Source organism: Panulirus ornatus, chromosome 5 (genome assembly GCF_036320965.1).
Source record: "Panulirus ornatus isolate Po-2019 chromosome 5, ASM3632096v1, whole genome shotgun sequence".
Classification (NCBI taxonomy): Eukaryota; Metazoa; Arthropoda; class Malacostraca; order Decapoda; family Palinuridae; genus Panulirus; species Panulirus ornatus.
The window spans coordinates 4654146-4673957 of record NC_092228.1 but is presented as its reverse complement, the minus strand read 5'-3'; the positions used below and the strand labels follow the sequence as shown (position 1 = coordinate 4673957).

At 46.7% G+C, this 19812-nt stretch overlaps 1 protein-coding gene across 1 annotated transcript in view; it reads right to left on the bottom strand.

The window, feature by feature from the left end:
- Positions 1-19812, bottom strand: part of LOC139746956 (uncharacterized) — an 88710-nt gene that overhangs the window by 3148 nt on the left and 65750 nt on the right. The gene's annotated exons all lie outside the window — the stretch shown is intronic.

Sequence of the window (19812 nt, the reverse complement as noted above, 5' to 3'; positions counted from 1 at the left end):
TAAGGCTCTGGCAATATTTCCTGGGGGTGTGAACACAGCTAGTACAATATCAACACACGTATTCTTACAGAATGAGACAGAGATGGGGAACAAGTCATTCCTCTCAGTCCTAAGTGAGCAAACCTGGTACAAACCTGTACCTCTTTGCGAGGGCCAGGGGAAAGAGACATTGTAATAACGAGAAATAACACTATCAGTGAAAAAAAAAATTAGTTTACACACTTTCAAACCACAACCAGAGGACCTGAGACACAGAGGAGTGTGTGTGTGTGGCAGCGAGGCTTTGGCGTTCGTTTGACATTCGCACGAATCGGCAGGTCGACTACTCGTAAACGTACAAAATACATTACTCATCATGCAAGTTTTTGTATCCTGGAATACCTGACCAACCACATCTTTGTCCACGACGACATCCAGACGGACCAAGTATGAAGAATTGACACAACATATGTAGTCGTACATTGCAAGACTTTACCACTCCGAGCAACGACACATCTCAGGCAATCGTACATACTAGTGGGCCGCTACAATAACCAGGGATGGTGTAATTGAAATAAAAGGGTTGCTCGACGGAGGCAAATGGAATATTGTAGTGTTTCGGGGGCTAAACCTTCAGGGGCAAGTGTCTGGGTAGCGTAATGTGTGTGTGTGTGTGTGTGTGTGTGTGTGTGTGTGTGTGTGTGTGTGTGTGTAGCAATTAAGAGGCGAGTTCAAGGTAAAGAAAAAGGGGGAGTCAGGCACGTACACTAGCCTGTTACTGATCTCACATAAGACTGCCTCAAGCGTTGTTACTGATTTTAAGATTGGACTGACCCCCGTGTTGTCTGTCCGTGTGTAGGTGCTGACAGTCACGACGGGTGCTGACACTTTATGACATGCCCGGGGATATGAAGCATCTTACATGGCAATACGATACCCACCCAGCTAGTGACCTTTCTTACGAGATACGAAAAAAAGATATGATCTCACTAAAAAGAACGCGCAGAACCTCTGAGCAATTAAAACCTAAATATCGTGAAGCTATCCAGTATTATTAAAGAATAATTGTATCTTATAGTCAATCAGTCTATTTGTGTGTGTGTGTGTGTGTGTGTGTGTGTGTGTGTGTGTGTGAAACCACGTGTCCAGACCAGTAAACACTGTTAAGAGATATTCCATATTCTAGTGTATTGAAAGTCGTTAAGTTACAGAATATCTTAATCTCCCGACCACGACAGTATGACTTTTGAATAGGATGACCTGACCCTCAAAAGTCTAGTGTTGATCCAGGCGATCATTCTCAGTAGTGGTACAGCCGTGCTCAGGGGATCATTGATATTAATAATAATAATAATAATGATAATAACTGATAATAATCTAATAATAATAATAATGATAATGATGATAATAATAATAATAATAGTAATAATAATGATATAAAACAGATCAAGTATAATATATTTTTCAAAAAGTTAAAAGGCGAGTATGTTCACAGCAGCAGATAATACCCTCCAACACGTACAATGAGATGTAACTGCGCGCTTACAAAATAACGTTCATAAGAATAACGCCGAGGGATAACCATAAAAACGCTCTCCCAAAATCTAATACAAAATAATTCATTAAGAAATATCATCTTACAGAAAACTTTATGAAAGAAAAAAAAAAATGTGTATCCGAATAGGACAACTTTTATCCCTATCTTTTTGGGTGTCATGGACAGAAGCCTACGGAGACTGCCTTCCGCCGTTCACTTACAATCTCCTTTAAAAGAAAACATACGTGGCGTTGACGTAAGGTGCCAGACTTACTTATGACAAGTTTCTCCTTGACACGGAGGAAGAAACTCTGACATGGATGCACTTAACAAACATTATATATATATATATATATATATATATATATATATATATATATATATATATATATATATATATATATATTTCCCCTCTTTTTTTCCCCAAAGGAAGGAACAGAGAAGGGGGCCAGGTGAGGATATTTCCTCAGAGGCCCAGTCCTCTGTTCTTAACGCTACCTCGCTGAGGCGGGAAATGGCGAATAGTATGAAAGAAAAAAGAAAAGAAATATATATATATATATATATATATATATATATATATATATATATATATATATATATATATCGACTTGTTAGTGTCAAATGTTATATAAAATTCTGGACATGCATAACCAATAACCTTTATGCTGTTGGCATGCTGAGAATACAAATTCATAACGTCATTGTTATCTAATGTCTTTCAGTATAACAACACAGTGATATCTTAATCATATACGAAGATTTTCCCCACGGAACCCCATTCTTCTTAATATAACCAGTAAAGTCCCTTTTGTGTGTGTGTGTGTGTGTGTGTGTGTGTGTGTGTGTGTGTGTAATCTTTCTTTCTTTCATTCAAACTATTCGCCATTTCCCGCGTTAGCAAGGTAGCGTTAAGAACAGAGGACTGGGCCTCTGAGGGAATATCCTCACCTGGCCTCGTTCTGTTCCTTCTTTTGGAAAATTAAAAAAAAAATAAAACGAGAGGGGAGGATTTCCAGCCCCCAGCTCCCTCCCCTTTTAGTCGCCTTCTACGACACGCAGGGAATACGTGGGAAGTATTCTTTCTCCCCTGTCCCCAGGGGATATTCTTTATAAAGATTCCCTAGTGGATCCCATTTTCTAAATCTTTACCGCTGAACCCCATTATTCTTAAAGTCCTCCCACTGGATACCATTTTCTAATATCTAACCGTTGAACCCAGTTAGCAGGAGAGAAAAAGGGGAGGGATAAGTGAGGAAGAAAAAAGACATATTTAGTTAGTGCTGACTGAAAAAAGAAACTGCCAACAGACTAAGGCGTACACACAAACATAGCACAGACGCCCTTGGAGAGACCAGCCCCCTTTAACCCAACTATTTTTAAAATCTTACGCGCAAAATCAACGTTCCCCTACATCAGACTTCAGCTGAGCCAATCAGGCATAAGAACGGCATTTCTCTTGTCCACCTTCGCTATGCTGTTGACATCCTTTATGAGCTACACTGGCGGAACTTCTTTGCCTGACAGACGTAAAAAAACAGTTTTACCTAACACGTTGAACAGCCTGTGGGCACAGAGCTTGGCAGTTCGTCTGTACTCACAAGAGAGGAAGTGGTGTTCATTTTCTCAAGTCTTTTCTCGTTTCCAGTCATACACATACAAACGCACGTGGCCTGTGTGCTTAGACACAGACTGGTTATACACGTCGTGACCGTACGTGGCACAGAGGCATGTAACATACATGTAACACAGAAACACGTTAACAAGAGAAAGAAGTTTGTAACATGAGTGTCAGACGCGAGAAGGTCAGGGGTGAGGGGTTAGTGGCCGTACCTGGAGGCATCTTGGGCAGAAACATGAGCTTCTCCGGGACATTCCGCTGGTTCCTTCTGCGTTCTTAGTTGTAACGATGAGCCTCACCCACCCCCAGCTGCACGCCCGTTACCGTTACACCAACCCCCGTTGTAACGCCTGCTTGTCTGGCAACTGTCTAACCAATATATTTGCCACTTCGGGAGGATGTAATGTTCGTACAATCCAAAAATAACCAATTAATCAACCCTCACAAACGTGTAGTTTTCAAAACGATCCAAAATGTGATCTAAAATGTGTATGTCAAAGATGCTATTTGATTCCAATGTAATTTCAGGCAGGCCTTTTTTTTTTCTGAGAGGTTTTTAAATTTGTACACTGGTTCTTGCTTCCAGTAACATAACATAAACTATACTGCACAATCAGGCAAACCCACGTAAAACATCTTGACTTCAGTGTCCCGATCATCAGACCAATTTAGTCTTAGTGAGGACTTGTATACAATTCTGTGATTCTCACTGGATTCCATTTTTAGTTACTTAATAAAGACACTTGAAATCCACTTGAAGGAGAATAGTGTTAAGTAAAGCTTAAAGTCCCTTATCACTGTTAGAGCACTGAAGACTTCACCTCTGCCGCCGACTCACGCCAGACAAAACGGACAGACAGACAGACAGACAGACAGACAGACAGACAGAGGGACTGGAACAGACAAAGGAACGTGGGTGCCCGAAAGCCAGCCATCCCTTCCCTGGCAGGCGTGCGTGAGGCCAGGCAGGAACCCGCCACACACTGAGCGACACTGGAAACTGGGCAACCCCCGCCCCGTAAACCTCCATCGCCCCTCACCCGCCACAAAAGAGGGGAAACCGAACCATCCCTGATCTCTATGAGATTATCCCTGGCGAGCGTTAACTACCTTGGAGGCAGGGGACCACCACAGCCACACAACAGAACATGGGGTGTCGGGGTGAGGGGTTAATTGTATGGTGTATACCATGTACTGTACCCAACGTTGGTGGTGAAAATAATCAGTCAATCATTCAAACGTTGGCAACCTGACGATGGTCCCCCCCCACTCACTCAACCACACACACACACACACACACACACCCACCTGCCGCCCACTACCCATCACCATCCCCCACTCCCTCCCCAACGTCACCACCTTCCCCACTATCCTAAACGTTCCCTTTCCCCCAACACCTCCTTCCCCTCCCACGTCATCTCCACCATCCCTATTCTCCCATCTCCCCCCTTCCCCATTTAAGTTTTATCTTTCATCGTTTCTTGCCGTCTGTTTACATAACTATCCTCTACTCCCTCCCCAGCTCCACTCCTATCCTTTCACAGCTGTGTAGAGCCAGTACTTCAGTGGCTGTCAAGTTTCATTCCCTTAGCCCGGGATGCTGTCTTATCCACCTGCCTCACCCACACATAGGGCTGCTGGCATTCGCTCCATTAACATGCAGTCCCTCCAAGACAGCACGCAGCTCGCACGACTCTTTCCTCGTCACACCTACGACCCTTCCTGCGGTGAGCGTTACGCGCTGGCCCTGCCCACTGGCAAAATCTCGCCGTAAATGACTCGTGAACATTCTGTCCTTCTTACACAAACAAACAAAAAATAAACACCTCACTCCCACCCACCCACCCACCTACACACACACACACACACACACACACCGTAACTACACCCAAAATACCAGAGGGACATCATCCAACATGGGAGGTATAGCGTGGGAGTTCCCCTGGGCGGGCGCGCGGGCCTGTTACTTCCTCTTCCTGCTGGCGAGTTATCGACTTTCCTCAACCTTGTATAAATATCTTCCCTCCCGAGTATTTCTGTATGTGTGTGTGTGTGTGTGTGTGTGTGTGTGTGTGTGTGTGTGTGTGTGTGTGTGTGTGTGAGGCTTCGCCCACAGCCACACCGTCTGTTACTAAAAGTAAGGGGCCCTACTGCCATTTTCCTCTGCCAAACATTCTGAAGTTTCATTTTATATAATCTTTCTGCGGATCACCTGTTTTTTTTTTTTTTTTTGGGGGGGGGGGTGGATGCCGCCTCCTCCTCCTCCCCCATGTTCTTTTATAAGGTAAAGTAGGTTAGGGTCGGGGGTACAAACCTAACCCAGTCTAACCTAACCTAGAAAACGAACTAGTGGAGGGAAAGGGGGAGAGGTTAAATATTGAGATCTCTTCCTAATCCCAAGTTATTGAGAAGTGTTTAGAACGCGATCAAAGAAAGTTCATCTCTAGGATAACCTTCTTTTTTTTTTTTTTTACCCTTTGAGGTCACGGGTAGTTTGATACGACCATGATTGGGGCAGACCATTGTCCCTGCTATCACGGATACGTGTGAAGGTGTTCCGGGTAGCGCCTTCCTGTGCAATGACCTTTTACCTGTGACCTTAGCTATACTCATACAAGCCATGACCTCGTCCCCCAATGACGCGATGACCTATGATCTCAAGGACTTTCACGTGTTTTGACTTAGGTCACTGGCCAGTGACCTCCACTATACTCTACCAAGCTGTGACCTCACTTTCCATGGGCTAACTAACCTATGACCTCTCCCTTAAGGATGAGGTCAAAGGGCAGGAAATCGTACGAGAGAGTCATACCCTAGTGCTCAAGGGTCTGGAGTGGGCTCTAGGGGTCACAACCTCGTGCCCCAATAGGTTGAATTACTGACTCGTTTTCTAAGAGTAGATTTCACCGATTATACAAAACATGATCTTTTTTTTATTTTATTTTCAACTGACTGACTCGTGTTGTTTCACTTCCAAGATAGCAGACACTTTAAGAGTCATATTCAAAGGCTGAATATAAATGTACGCCATTCCCATCATTGGATACATCAGCTTACCTTCCTAAAGAAAACTGTTAGAAATCTTGTATTTTCAAATCGATTTCCAAGAAATTCTGTTGGGCTTCCGTTATAAATATACCAGAAATGATATACTTAAGATAACTTCTTCTGACATCTTAAAACTACCGTAAGATTATTACGATTCCTTGCAATAATTTTGCCAAGTTCAAAGCACAATATTTAAGAACTCTGGCAGAATCTGGCATTTGTATCCCAAAGGTCACTAATTTGACAGCAAGACTTTTTCACATTAAATCATTAATTCAGTTCTCTGGAGGATTTTCTGTGACTGAATAATCATTCGGGAAAAAGAATTATGCACAAATTCATTACATATACATACATAGGTCTTCCGCTATGACGCTCTTGATTCTTCATAATCAATTCATCGATCCTCCTCATTCAGTAATTGCCAGATTATCCTTGCACCACGTCTCGAGCAATTACGAACACTGCCCGTGCTTTTGAAACCCTACTTTCTGTACACCGTGTGCAATGAAACATACTGAATGACGAAACATACCTGCTGCAAGACAACCTTGACGTAAGGTCTGGCTGCCTCTTACGTAACTTCCCGTCAAAATCAGATCGGCGCCAAAGCTACCCCCCCCTCCCCCCGCCCTCGCCCGTCCACACAGCCTCAACACCTCCATCATAGTGCTATCACGCCTTACAGAAATAGTCACCTCCCGCCATCACCCACACAGAAATAGTGTCTGCGGCAGGTGTCCAACGACAGAAGGTCGAGGTGGAAATAGAAATGCGGTTGGAGGAATTCTGCAGTCTTGCTTAATATATTAAGTACGTTTAAATAGTCACATCCCTTGGATGCCTAGTGGCTCGATCCTGGGCGAGATTGGCTTGGGGATACATGCCGACCCGAATCTTGGGAGATCACAAGACTTGAGAATTATAATAATGAAGGACAACGAACAGGTTAGGCTGTGTAGGCAACGCGAGCTCCGTGGCCACCCACCCATAACCCCCTCCCGACGAAACTGCCTTAACTTAATCTCATTCTTTTTTTTAAAGTTATCAGTTTCATATCAGATTTAGTCTCGCTAGGGCCTACAAACGGTCGCCAATGCAATATATATCTATTTACTATCCACGTACCAGAGCCTATATCGTGTCTGTGGGTAACAGCATCGCTACACACACCGCACAGCCTATCATATACGTATGCGTGGGACTTGTAGCCATTACGAGGGCACGTCAAAATACACCATCAATGAAACCGCCGTGTTTTCTCAAGGTCTTTCCCTCGCCAAACATGACGGCAGTGGTGCTGTGGTTCACAGGTTAGGAGAGAACCAGAAACCCTGTAAACATTTCCTAAGCACTCCCTGTGAAACTGACAGGCTTATCCATGAAGACTTTGAATTCATTACTGCTCGGTGCGCGTGGAAAACCGAATATAAATCTATCTTTTCAAGTCTCAAACACGATTAATATGAGTAGAATTGAAATACAGCGCAGGGACACAGAGGGATAAAATGTGTAATTTCATACCAGTATATTCATTCAAATAATCTCTCAAATTTACGAACACTCGGTTGAAATCAAATACTAGAGGAACATCAACCTTAAAACCTTAGTAAGTACAGAGGGGTAATCTACAAAGCGTTTCACTGCTTTTTTTTTTTTTCCCCTATGTACAAATATCTACTACACAAGAAGATACCGAGTACATTTAGGTGTTTTTCTGGTTCATACTTTAACCAGGTTTTAAAATTTATTGTTAAAAGTTATTGCGGCTCAATTGGCCACGTCTTCGGTCTATGAGCGTACACGTGTGGCCAATCCATCTGCGCTATGAAGATCTTTACCGAGAACAGGTGGATCCTTTGATGGGGACATGTGTCAGGTCGAATCACGGACAAAACGTCTTGTTTCGTAAGTTTGGAAAATTAAGAAAATATAATTTCTGGCAGTTCCTACATTGAGTTCAAGTGTTATCACGTGAGATGCTATACATGTCATCTCCTTCGACTGTCAGGGACCACATGCATAGAGTGCATGTGGTCTCCTAACTACCCTTTACACATGAAGTTGTTCAAGGTATTTCGGTTGCTGAGTGTAACTTGGGTTGACGGCCCTTAAGGACCCCTGGTAGCTGATAGGTCTAAAACCCAAACAACCAAACTGTCATCACGTATCTGTTAGATTGAACGGACTGCATTATCAAATGAATGACCTCACGATACTGACTCTCAACGAACCGTTTCACTTTTACAACACATTAGTAGGTCGAGAGTATCATTCATTCCGAAGTGGATGACATTACCAGTTATCAATTTACCGACAGGCACGAAGACACAGGTGACATCACCAGTTATCAATTTACCGACAGGCACGAAGACACAGGTGACATCACCAGTTATCAATATACTGACAGGCACGAAGACACAGGTGACAGTTATTAATTTACTGACAGGCACGAAGACACAGGCACACCAAACACCGTATCCTACAGCTTGGCTGAGAACACTACAGACTTGACAGTAACACTGACCCTCCTAAGATAAGGAGGTAGGGAGTATTTTCCATGAAGATTGAGAGACGTACACGACTTAGGTCTGGGAAGGCCGTCGACTGGCTGTCAATGCGCAGGGTAATTACTGCTGGCGAGAGCTCTCATCAAAGGCGGACGAGAGCTTCTTACTCGATAAACATATTTGACGTGGCTCAGCACGAGAGAGCCGCGGGACACCCACGTACGTTCAAAACCTGTACACATGTGAGCAAGAGGCATGTGCACAAACGCATGTACTTATGTAACGACATAACACACACGAACGGTCAGATATACTGGGGTGGACGATGGGATGTCTCAAGACTAAGAGCCCGTGCCACGTTAAACCCTAACGAAACGCTATAACAATACCATTGCTTGATCGACTCACAATGGAGGACTTGGGGTTCAGCCGTGGTACACCTCTCTCTCTCTCTCTCTCTCTCTCTCTCTCTCTCTCTCTCTCTCTCTCTCTCTCTCTCTCTCTCTCTCTCTCTCTCTCTCTCTCTCCGTCACCGCACACACCCGAGGAGAACCCTTTCATTAAGGAAACCCACCTAGATTATTTTCAACTCCCTAAACCCGTTCATCGTGTCGGCAGTCAAGAGGCATTCAAAAACCTCTATCGCCAGCCACCTGAACCTCTATATAAACCCGTAGTAGATTAACATAAAGGCTCACATAGGACCACATTCATGCTTAACAAATGTGCCAACGGAAACATACATACAAACACCCTATTTTTTTTATATAGTATCCCAACAAATGAGCTTAAGTGACGTAAAAACCCTAAATGATAAAGTTGAAATTTAAGGAAACGTTAAACTTACGTCAGCGCGCATGAAAAACCTTATCGAACGAGCAGTCAGTCAGAGGATAACCTCTCACAGACTGGCTCAGAAGGGATGGGGAACCTTCCTAACACCAACCTGTCAGTTGACGTGGTTACATCATGAATTTCCTCGCCCTTTCTGCACCCTACAAGCCTGCCTGCCTGCCTGCCTGCCTGCCTGCCTTACCCCGCACCACCTGTCCCTCGTCTCCCACTACCTGCCGCCCGTCTCCACCCCCAACGCCCCCACTTCACTTGTCCGTCTCCACGCCACACCACCTGCCCCGTCTCCCTCCGCGCCCACACCACCATCCTGTCTCCCCCCACGCCCACACCAGCTTATCAACCCACCACTCTCCACCACCCAGCACCGAGAACTTTACCCATCTCCTGATACACTGGCTCGGAGCCACGCCCGCCCCTGCCGCCCAGCAAGCGTTGCCAATCCTCTCCAGGGTCACTTCCTCTTCATTTCGTTTGTCACGTGCGCTGCCGCCCCACAAGTGTTGCCAATCTTTCCCAAAGTCACTTCCTCTTCGTTGTAAGATTAACTTTTTAGCACATGAAGCTAGGGAGTTCTACAGCCTTGGTGGTTCTTGGGGGAGGTGTCTATGTCTTCCCCTCCCGACATCAGGGTACAAGCAATCTCCCAACAAACACCCTTGACTACGTACTGGCGTGGCGTTAAGACCCGAAGAAAAAAAAAAAAAAAAAAAAAATATATATATATATATATATATATATATATATATATATATATATATATATATATATATATATATATATATATATATATATCCCCTTAAGGACGACGGTAAGTACCTTCGGTACGATTACCTGCCCTTTGGCCTCACGCTTGAGAGTCAGGTCAAAGGTCATGCCCTCGTACCCAAGTGTCGCAACGTCGTGCTTCGAGACACCGTAAGCGGAACTACGCAAACTCTCCGTCTCCTTCAAACAGTCGTAATAACAACAAACAAGTTTCTGTCGAGTGCTTTGACACGACTTATAAACAAACTGAGAAGAAAAAAAAACCTAGATTTAGGGCTGTCATTATCGTCAGGTAAATCTGAATGTTCGATACGCCCCCCTTGCAAGAGGGTTCGATCTTATAAGCACGTCTTAAAGGGTTCAGATCTGACTGATTTATGGGTCTTCGAGTTGAATCCCTTCTGATCCGTTTGTTTTTTGAGTTCCACCGAGTTGTGAGATTACATGAGTCTGCATGAACAGGTGGGCGCTGGTGTGCCTGGCGAGCTGAAGGTGTACACATGTACAGGTATCTGTACATGAGTACAGACACGAGTGCACGCCTGTATACGTACATGGGTAGGTATACGAGTGTGTCTGTATATGTACATAGGCAGGATTATGAGTGCACGTCTGTACATGTACATCGGTAGATAAATGAGTGAGTTAGTGAAGTACATATACATAAGTGGAAGCGTGTGTGTATGTGGGTACATGTACTCGTGTGCGTGCCTGTGTACGTATCTGAAGACGTGAACCATCCGTGTACATAAACATGCGGGAGGGTGTGCGTGCCACGTACATATACACGGATGTATGTTTACACTACATGTGTCGCTGGGTGAGGATGTATGGCAGACCCACTGGCAAAATATTTGGACGAGGCCGCCTGGCTCTGGGGACGTTATGGCTCGCCACCTGCTGCTGCTGGTGTGGTGGTGGCTGGGGGTGTCGGACAGCTTGTTGGTGACGCTGATGGTGCTGGTGCCTGGCAATTCGTTTGTGTCGCTGCTCCCGGTGTAGGGGTATGTTTCTGGCGATGTTGGCCATGTTGCTACTACTACGGAGTAAACATAAGACGTCAACTCGCTAGGTTCTCCTTCTCTCTCCCTTCCTGGTGAACACGTACTCCTTTTTTTTCCCATTTTCTCGACCGGGAGGAAGGCGAAACATAATGGAGAGCGTAGTGACACATAAATGATTCCCACTCTTCCTGTAGCCTCGTCCTGTAGACTGTTACCAACTTTCATCCTCGATTCTACCAAGAAGTGATCAGGACGCCCACCGTACCAGGCCGTCTCAGTACACTGACATCAGAAGTCTCTCTTTAACACGTCTATCAGTTAAGACATAATCCAACAACAACCCATTTACCTACGTAGATTAACGTATGTCCCTTCCTTCAAAACGGATATTCCCATTCACCAGTCCCTTCTCGGTACACAGCTCTACAAGCAGTTCTCCATTATCATTCACAACTGGTGCCCCATGCCAGCGAATAATACCCTCAACTGCCACAACACGCACTCTTCCTTCAAAATCCCTCATTGTTATCACTTGATTCCCTCGAATCAAAATGGCTGATGTACTCACTCAGCTCCTCCCAAAACACTCGCCTCTCTTCCTCACTCCTCTCCCTACCAGGTGCACAAGCACTAACAATCACCCACCTCTCAAAATCCTCCATCATTTTCACCCACATCAGTCTGGGTCTGACTTCTTTACATCCCAGATGTCGCCTCCCAACCTAACCTCACCCACTCCCACTCTCACTGTTCCCAGACTTCACCGCTAGTAGATTCCTAGACCATTCTTCCCCACTCCCATCGAGCTTTGTTTCACTCAGAACATCCAGGCTCCTCTCCTCTGTCTTACTACTTATCTTTCCTTTCCTCTCGTCTGGGTTACAGCCACACACATTCAGCCAGCCCAGCCTAAGCCTCCGAGGAGGAAGAACGATATATATATATATATATATATATATATATATATATATATATATATATATATATATATATATATATATATATATATATATATATTATATATATATATATATATATATATATATATATATATATATATATATATATATATATATATATATATATATATATATATATATATATATATATGATTTTCTTCGAGACGCACAAATGATTAAATTGTCTCTGGAACTGATGTGTATACACGGAGCTCACGTATGATGGAGAGGGAGAGCCAGGAAGCTTATGCGTGGCCGTGCGCCAGGGGGGCCATCCCGTCAACACCCACTGTAAACATCTACCCACATCACCGCCCACCCCCTTCCTACGACCCCGCATAACACACTTGAGGAAAAAATATGTTTAAAAGCGTAAACTTATCTTCACACTAGACCGTCGATTTACCGGTTGTAAAGACTACGTTCTACTGTCTTACACTTGTAAAAGTCCAACGCCGGTGGCTCAACTGGCGCGAAGGAAGAGGGCGGTGGAAAAATCAGCTGAGAGAGCAAATAAACACGCGAACGCAGGATGTAAACAAAAACACGAGGTGGGAGGGGGGGTTGGCGCGCGCCCCTCCCCGGAACATGGCGGGAAGTACAGCAGGCACCTCGAGTCCCGCCCACCACCACCCCACCCCACGGATTCCGCCCCCACGGGCCCCACCTACCACCCGACCCACCTAACAACACATTACAAAAAAAATTTCATCCACATAAACTACGGTACAACCCTTAAGCATGATGGTACATCCCATGAGGCCACGACGGTACGACCCTTGAAGACAACAGCACGACAATGAAAGCCTTAGGGTACGATGGCTTTGTCTTTGACCGTAACCCACTAAGATCGGGTCAGATACGAGACACAGTCATCACTGAACCTATACGAGCGTCTTGATGATCTACTAATTACGATTTCGTCGATGCGCGGGGGGGAAACAATGACCACGAGATGGCAGTGTGGCCGGGGAAAGTCCCGCTGGGCGGCGCAGCGACTAAGGCAGTCCTGGGCACAATATCCTGACGCGTTACCCAGCCTTCAACGCGCTGGAGACCATCATCCCTCATCAAGGACGACTGTCCGTACCGTTGAACGCACCGTGACACACTGTAGGGTAACCTTACGGTTGTCCTGCGTCTGGGACACTATTTACTCTGCAGTGGTGCCAGCTCACTCACACCACTGGAGATAAAAAGCTTGCTTTTCAAGAAATTTTCCATTATCTTTTTTTTTCTTTGAGGAAGATAATGATAAGATGTTTTCCAAGCTGCATGAACACGTTTAATCAAATCCTTCACAACATAGCGTCCCTTCCCTGACATCTTGGGTGCCACCTGTCACAACATAGCGTCCCTTCCCTGTCATCTTGGGTGCCACCTGTCACAACATAGCGTCCCTTCCCTTCATCTTGGGCGCCACCTGTCACAACATAGCGTCCCTTCCCTGTCATCTTGGGTACCACCTGTCACAACATAGCGTCCCTTCCCTTCATCTTGGGCGCCACCTGTCACAACATAGCGTCCCTTCCCTGACATCTTGGGTGCCACCTGTCACAACATAGTGTCCTTCCCTGACATCTTGGGTGCCACCTGTCACAACATAGTGTCCCTTCCCTGTCATCTTGGGTGCCACCTGTCACAACATAGCGTCCCTTCCCTGTCATCTTGGGTGCCACCTGTCACAACATAGCGTCCCTTCCCTGTCATCTTGGGTGCCACCTGTCACAGCTTAGCGTCCTTTCCTTTACACCTAGGGTGTCACCTGTTACGTCACAGCTTCCTTTCCCTTAAATGGGCTGCAAGAACCATTAGAAATTGGTCAGGAGGCACCAAAACTTTCTTAAAAAGTGGTCATATATATATATATATATATATATATATATATATATATATATATATATATATATATATATATATATATATATATAAATATATATATATATATATATATATATATATATATATATATATATATATATATATATATATATATATATATATATATACCCCGTACCTCAAGACAAAAATAAGATGTATATTAAAGGTATGTAAGACGAGAATCTGCCGGGTATCTCATGATCGGCCGTTGAAAGAATACACCGTTTTCTGTGGAGGTAAACAAACCGTCTGGTTTCGGTTTACGACCTCAGCGCGACGTAATCTTGAAATCTTCAGCTGGACTGTACGACCCTGGGAGGTGATGGCCTGGCGTTTTTACCTCACCCTTAAGGGTCATGTGAAAGGCTACTACATCGTATTACAACAACAACTACCCTAACAACTTCAGGCACATTCTGCATCCCACCCGTCGACCACAATCTCCCCACCATTTACAAGCACAACCACCCCCCTTACCTGCGCCCATATCTACTACCTACCTACAACGAAAACCACCCTATCACCCACAAATACAACCATACTACAGCTACAACCACAACTTCGCCTAATACAACCACCGTCCCACTGCACAAGCACAACCAGCCGTTAACCACTCCACCCACTACCACATCCCGCCTACGACCAAAAACCAATACCCGAACTTACAACCCCCATCAAAATCATAACCATCTCACAACCACGACCCCATCAAAATAATAACCATCTCACAACCATGACACTTAATAACCTCTAAACCATCCAACCACACTCACACCACCCCTCCCATCATCACCAATCCAACCCCTCCCAGTTCCCCTCCACCAATATATAACCCAGCCGTATCAAGCACTTTAGCCCGGGGTTGTGTCGTTGCCATCAGCGGCAGGGCAAGATAAAACCCCGCAGGCCCGGAACACAGGTGCCCGTAGAGGACGGGCTATTCTGGCTGCACCCGTAATGCTATCAAAATAGAGGAGGTACGGAGGGGAGTGGTGGTGCTCCTCCTCCTCCTCCTCCTCCTCCTCGTCGATGGCAACATTAGACGACCCCGGGCGTTCGAGGGTACAGTCTATTAATGCTGTACTGTGGATGGTGGTGTGTACTGTATACACGGCTGTGTGACGGGTTGTGGGCGGGTTCAGTGGATGTGTGATGGTGTATCGTGGTTCGTGTGTTCCTGGCTGAATGACGTATTGTGGGCGGCCTCTTCTCACGGCCACCTGATAAACGCAAGACAAAATCTTTACTGCCTGGCACTCTAACCCGCTTCCGGGAGACACGAGTACAGGCGGCTTGCCATGGCACCTGGGGCACTGCCGCTGACGACCAGCTGTAGCGGTGGTGATGGTTGTGGCACTGCTGGCGACGGCTTTAGCACTGGTGATGGTTGTGGCACTGCTAGAGGCAGCTTCCTTAGCGGCGGTGATAGCTGTAAAATGATACTGGTAAATGGGGGCTTGGCAGAGACCATGGTCGTGTTCCCAGTAATCACCAGAAAGGCTCAGTCTCCCCTCACGGTGCATCAGGGTGTGGCGGAGCCGAGATCCAACCTTCCCTCCTTGTCGTATGCCGAGTCCGACCAGCCCTGAGGTTCCTCTTTGTGGTCGTGTGGCTCCAAGTGATCCTCCTCCTTGTGCTGCTGATAGTGGATGACCGTCTCTGGTCGTTTTCCTTCACTTTTCAAGTATTTCATTCCTGTTAGTTCCTCGATCTCTGGTCTTCTGTTAGTCACTCAATCCGGTCTTCCCTTTTCTGATGGTTTCACCCTTCTGGGCGTGCCGGGTCTTCCCTCCTCAGGTAGCTGCACTTCTGGGAGTACCTTGAGTCACACGTCCGGTCGAAGTCCATCAAATCCTTCCCGTTTAGAGCACCCACTAGGTCGTCCCCATCGGGCTTGCGTTCAGATCGCTGTGGGGGCGAACTAAAGTTACGTAAGACGATCGCACAACGTCGCTCAAGACGCTGCGTCTACTGACGAACGAGCCACGTCCATCACAAAAGCTTAACACACATGAGAAAATCCATTTCCAATAACAAGCCACGTACGCTGAGGAGCCATGTATTCCGGTCGCATCGAGCGTCAGAAGGAGTCGCATGCTCCAAGAGGTAATGAAGAGGCAGGTTTCGCGCATGGACGAACCACGAAATTCAAAAATAATCAGGCAGCAGAAAAGTATGACGAAAGGCGTCGAGGAACGCACCAGTGGAAGCTAGAGAAGGGAACTATGTCATAATTCACCTGAAGCTGTAATCATAAAAGCTCGAGGTGGCTCTGTTGGTGCGTACCTGTCTGTATGTGACAACCGGTGAGAGAAGAGACTGGCATTTCCGTGCTGCCTCGGCACAGCGGAAGTTAACGGATTGAAATAATGGATATCGTGTCCCTGGCTCAGAGTTCCATAGCTTATGACATGTGAGCACGTGAGTAGTGCGTGTGTGAAGATGGTTCAGATGTTCATACACACTGGGATCATCTCTTGACTCTAGGTATGTACTGCGGGTGTGTAATCCCACATGCATGATGGGGGGCTATCGAATTCTAAAGCCACACTCACCCAGATACAACCATGTGCAGACCTCTAACGTTCGTCCGACGTCCCTTTAACCTTTCGCAGTCATATAAAACACAAGGGCCCCAACGTGCCTTGCCTGGCGTTGGCGGGGCGGCCGGAGCGAGGAGGTACGCCCGGCTCCTGGTTGTCTCGCCGGGCCTTCAGCCTCCCCATGTTCCTTCTCCTGATGCCACCCTTCCTATGGGTCCATTTCTGGCCGTCAGGCACACAGCTTTTCCCTATCTCTGCATAAAGGAAACACATTTCTTTTGAACATTTTCTGTAAGTGGAAGCAGCTTTCTTCAGTACCATCTTAGTCCTTCCATCCTGGGTTATATGTGTTCCATTCACCTCACGAGACTAAATCTTGGTCAACGAATCTACTGAACCACATTCTCCCTCCCTCTTCATACAGTCCTAGCCTCCTCCCTCCCTCTACCCTCGCCAGCATCCCTCCCTCCCTCCGCCCTCAGCAGCACGCTTCCCTCCCTCTACCCCTTGCAACATCCCTCCCTCCCACCCTCAACCCTCTTGATATTTTCGCACTCATGGACGTCATAGGCACGACCTTGTGAGGGGACGACGACCCCCACCCACTTCATGATGTCTGCCACGCGGGTTGTCTGAAGGCAACAGCCTCCTCACCCTCTCCCACGTCATGTGGACTGGAGGGACTCAAATACTAACCCCCAGTACACCGCTGCACGGGCTATTCCTCGTACGGTTGTACCGTCCAGTACTGCACTCCCTGGTCATCCATGCCCTCAGAGCCTGCCCGAGTTAGCCAGTCTCCAGCGTGTCATGCTAATTCCGCCAAGAACTTTATTTACTACGTACTCATCAGTGTGCTCCACCCACCCAGGTCCAGCAGGAACTGAAATAGACGTCCTGTTCTATTTTGCATCTCGTGCTGGTAGAGAAATTCGCCTCTTGAGCCAGAGAATTTCGTTGGAATTAACCTTTCGATGCGTCTGGAGAGCTTAAAAGGGGGTTGTAACCTTGATGTTGAGAAGTACACGATTACGGTGCGTAGGGGGAAACGGCAGACGACCGCAGCGGTGAAGCGGTGTTTCGTGAGTTCGTGTTCCGATTCCCGGCCGAAGCCTTGGCGTCCATATGTTGCATCTCCAGGTGGAAGTCTTCGCCGTACTGAGGATAAAAGTCTCCGTCCAAGTAGACGATTTGCAGACTGGGCAGAGTCCCTCACCCCGAGCTGGCAGCAGCCTCGGGTGTGGGCTGCCCGAGGCTCGTGATGGTCCCCTGCAGGTGTGGTGATCACTCCTGACACACCACGACTCGCGCGCCTCTAACAAACTGCTGACCACACACACACACACACACACACACACACACACACCAAGCCCTTGTATCTGATTAGTGTTTGGTGATAAAGATCTTATCACAAGGAAGAGAGAGAGAGAGAGAGAGTCCCAGGTAGGGAAGTAACTGTACTACTATGTCCGGCGAAGAACGGGTTCTAGAGAACCTCCTAGCACACTAACCTCAAGACGGAACCTCCTCACTACCTCATGGTTTTTGTTGTTTTGGCGGGAGCTCCGTGACCCACTGAGTTTTATAGAGTCTAGACGTGAGTCTCCGACACACAGGCTTCTTCAGTCTGATCAGAAACTTGTCAACACATGTATACGTTCCGAGGAACGTTACCGATCCAATCTTAACCCAGACACCATTAACCTGCCCTAATTCCTCGGTCACTATACGTTCAACCCACCTCCGGAACCTTATCTTCTCCCCACCTCCGTAACTTGCCTCATATTCCCCTGTATTTATGTAACTCTATACAGTTAAAGCCCGTCGGGCGTCTGTACTTTCCTGCCCGTGCCATACCACGTCAGGTGGCGAATGAGGATGTTAAACCATTAATCAAACCCATCTATCTGCCTTCACACCCCGGAGTGCTCCGCGAAGTACGACGCACTGCTGCCCCGCCCTCACCCAGCGATCGATGTGTCCATCAGGTTAATATATACCACAAGACATAAAGATCACAAACGGGTAAAACCATCAGAACTAAAACGCGGAACTCCCCAAGGGAAATTCCCCGACCCATTTCTAACCTCAAGAGCTCCCGAGATCAAACTCTTGCCAAACGTTCTTGCGAAACCCAAAAGGCTCCAGTGATATACGTAACAGCGAACTGATTAGGTACTTACCCACGTAAGAGGTAGGGGGGAAAAAAGGGGGAGGAAAAAAAAAAAAGTTCTTGAAACTCATGATTTACCTCAGTCGCAACCATTTCGCGATTTCTTCCGCCAACTTGACTTTATCTTGGGAGAGTTCACCTCCCAGAATAGCCGTCGGGAGGGGAGGGGAGGGGAGGGGAGGGAGGGTACGGGGGTGCTGGGGGGTGGTGGCTCTCAGTCTGGCAGCACACAAACAAGTTCCCAGCCCAGGCATTCGGTCACAGGAGGAGGTCTCCACGAGACTGTGTTGAGGGAGGACATGATCCGCCGGGAGTCCTTATCGATTGTCTCTTACTCTGAATAATGAATCTCGCTGGCCACAACACAGATCTGAATATGACGAAGAAATGTCAGATGTATTCAGACTGAGTGCCAGAAGTTGAAGGTCGTCTCTGATGTATGACCACATGACGTAGATGTTAACATCCTTGAACACGACGGTACTACGATCCTTTGAGCACGACGGTACTATGATCCTTGAGCACGACGGTACTATGATCCTTTGAGCACGACGGTACTATGATCCTTGAGCACGACGGTACTATGATCCTTGAGCACGACGGTACTACGATCCTTTGAGCACGACGGTACTATGATCCTTGAGCACGACGGTACTACGATCCTTTGAGCACGACGGAACTACGATCCTTTGAGTACGACGGTACTACGATCCTTGAGCACGACGGTACCACGATCCTTGAGCACGACGGCACTACCATCCTTAAGTACGACGGTACTACGATCCTCGAGCACGACGGTTCTACGATCCTTGAGCACGACGGCACTACGATCCTTGATCACAACGGGAAAGGCCCTCGGGTACGACAGATAACCGGACTCCTCAGGGTCAGGTGGGCGGCGGAGGCCAGGCCAATCGCAGCTGAAGGCGGTGTACCG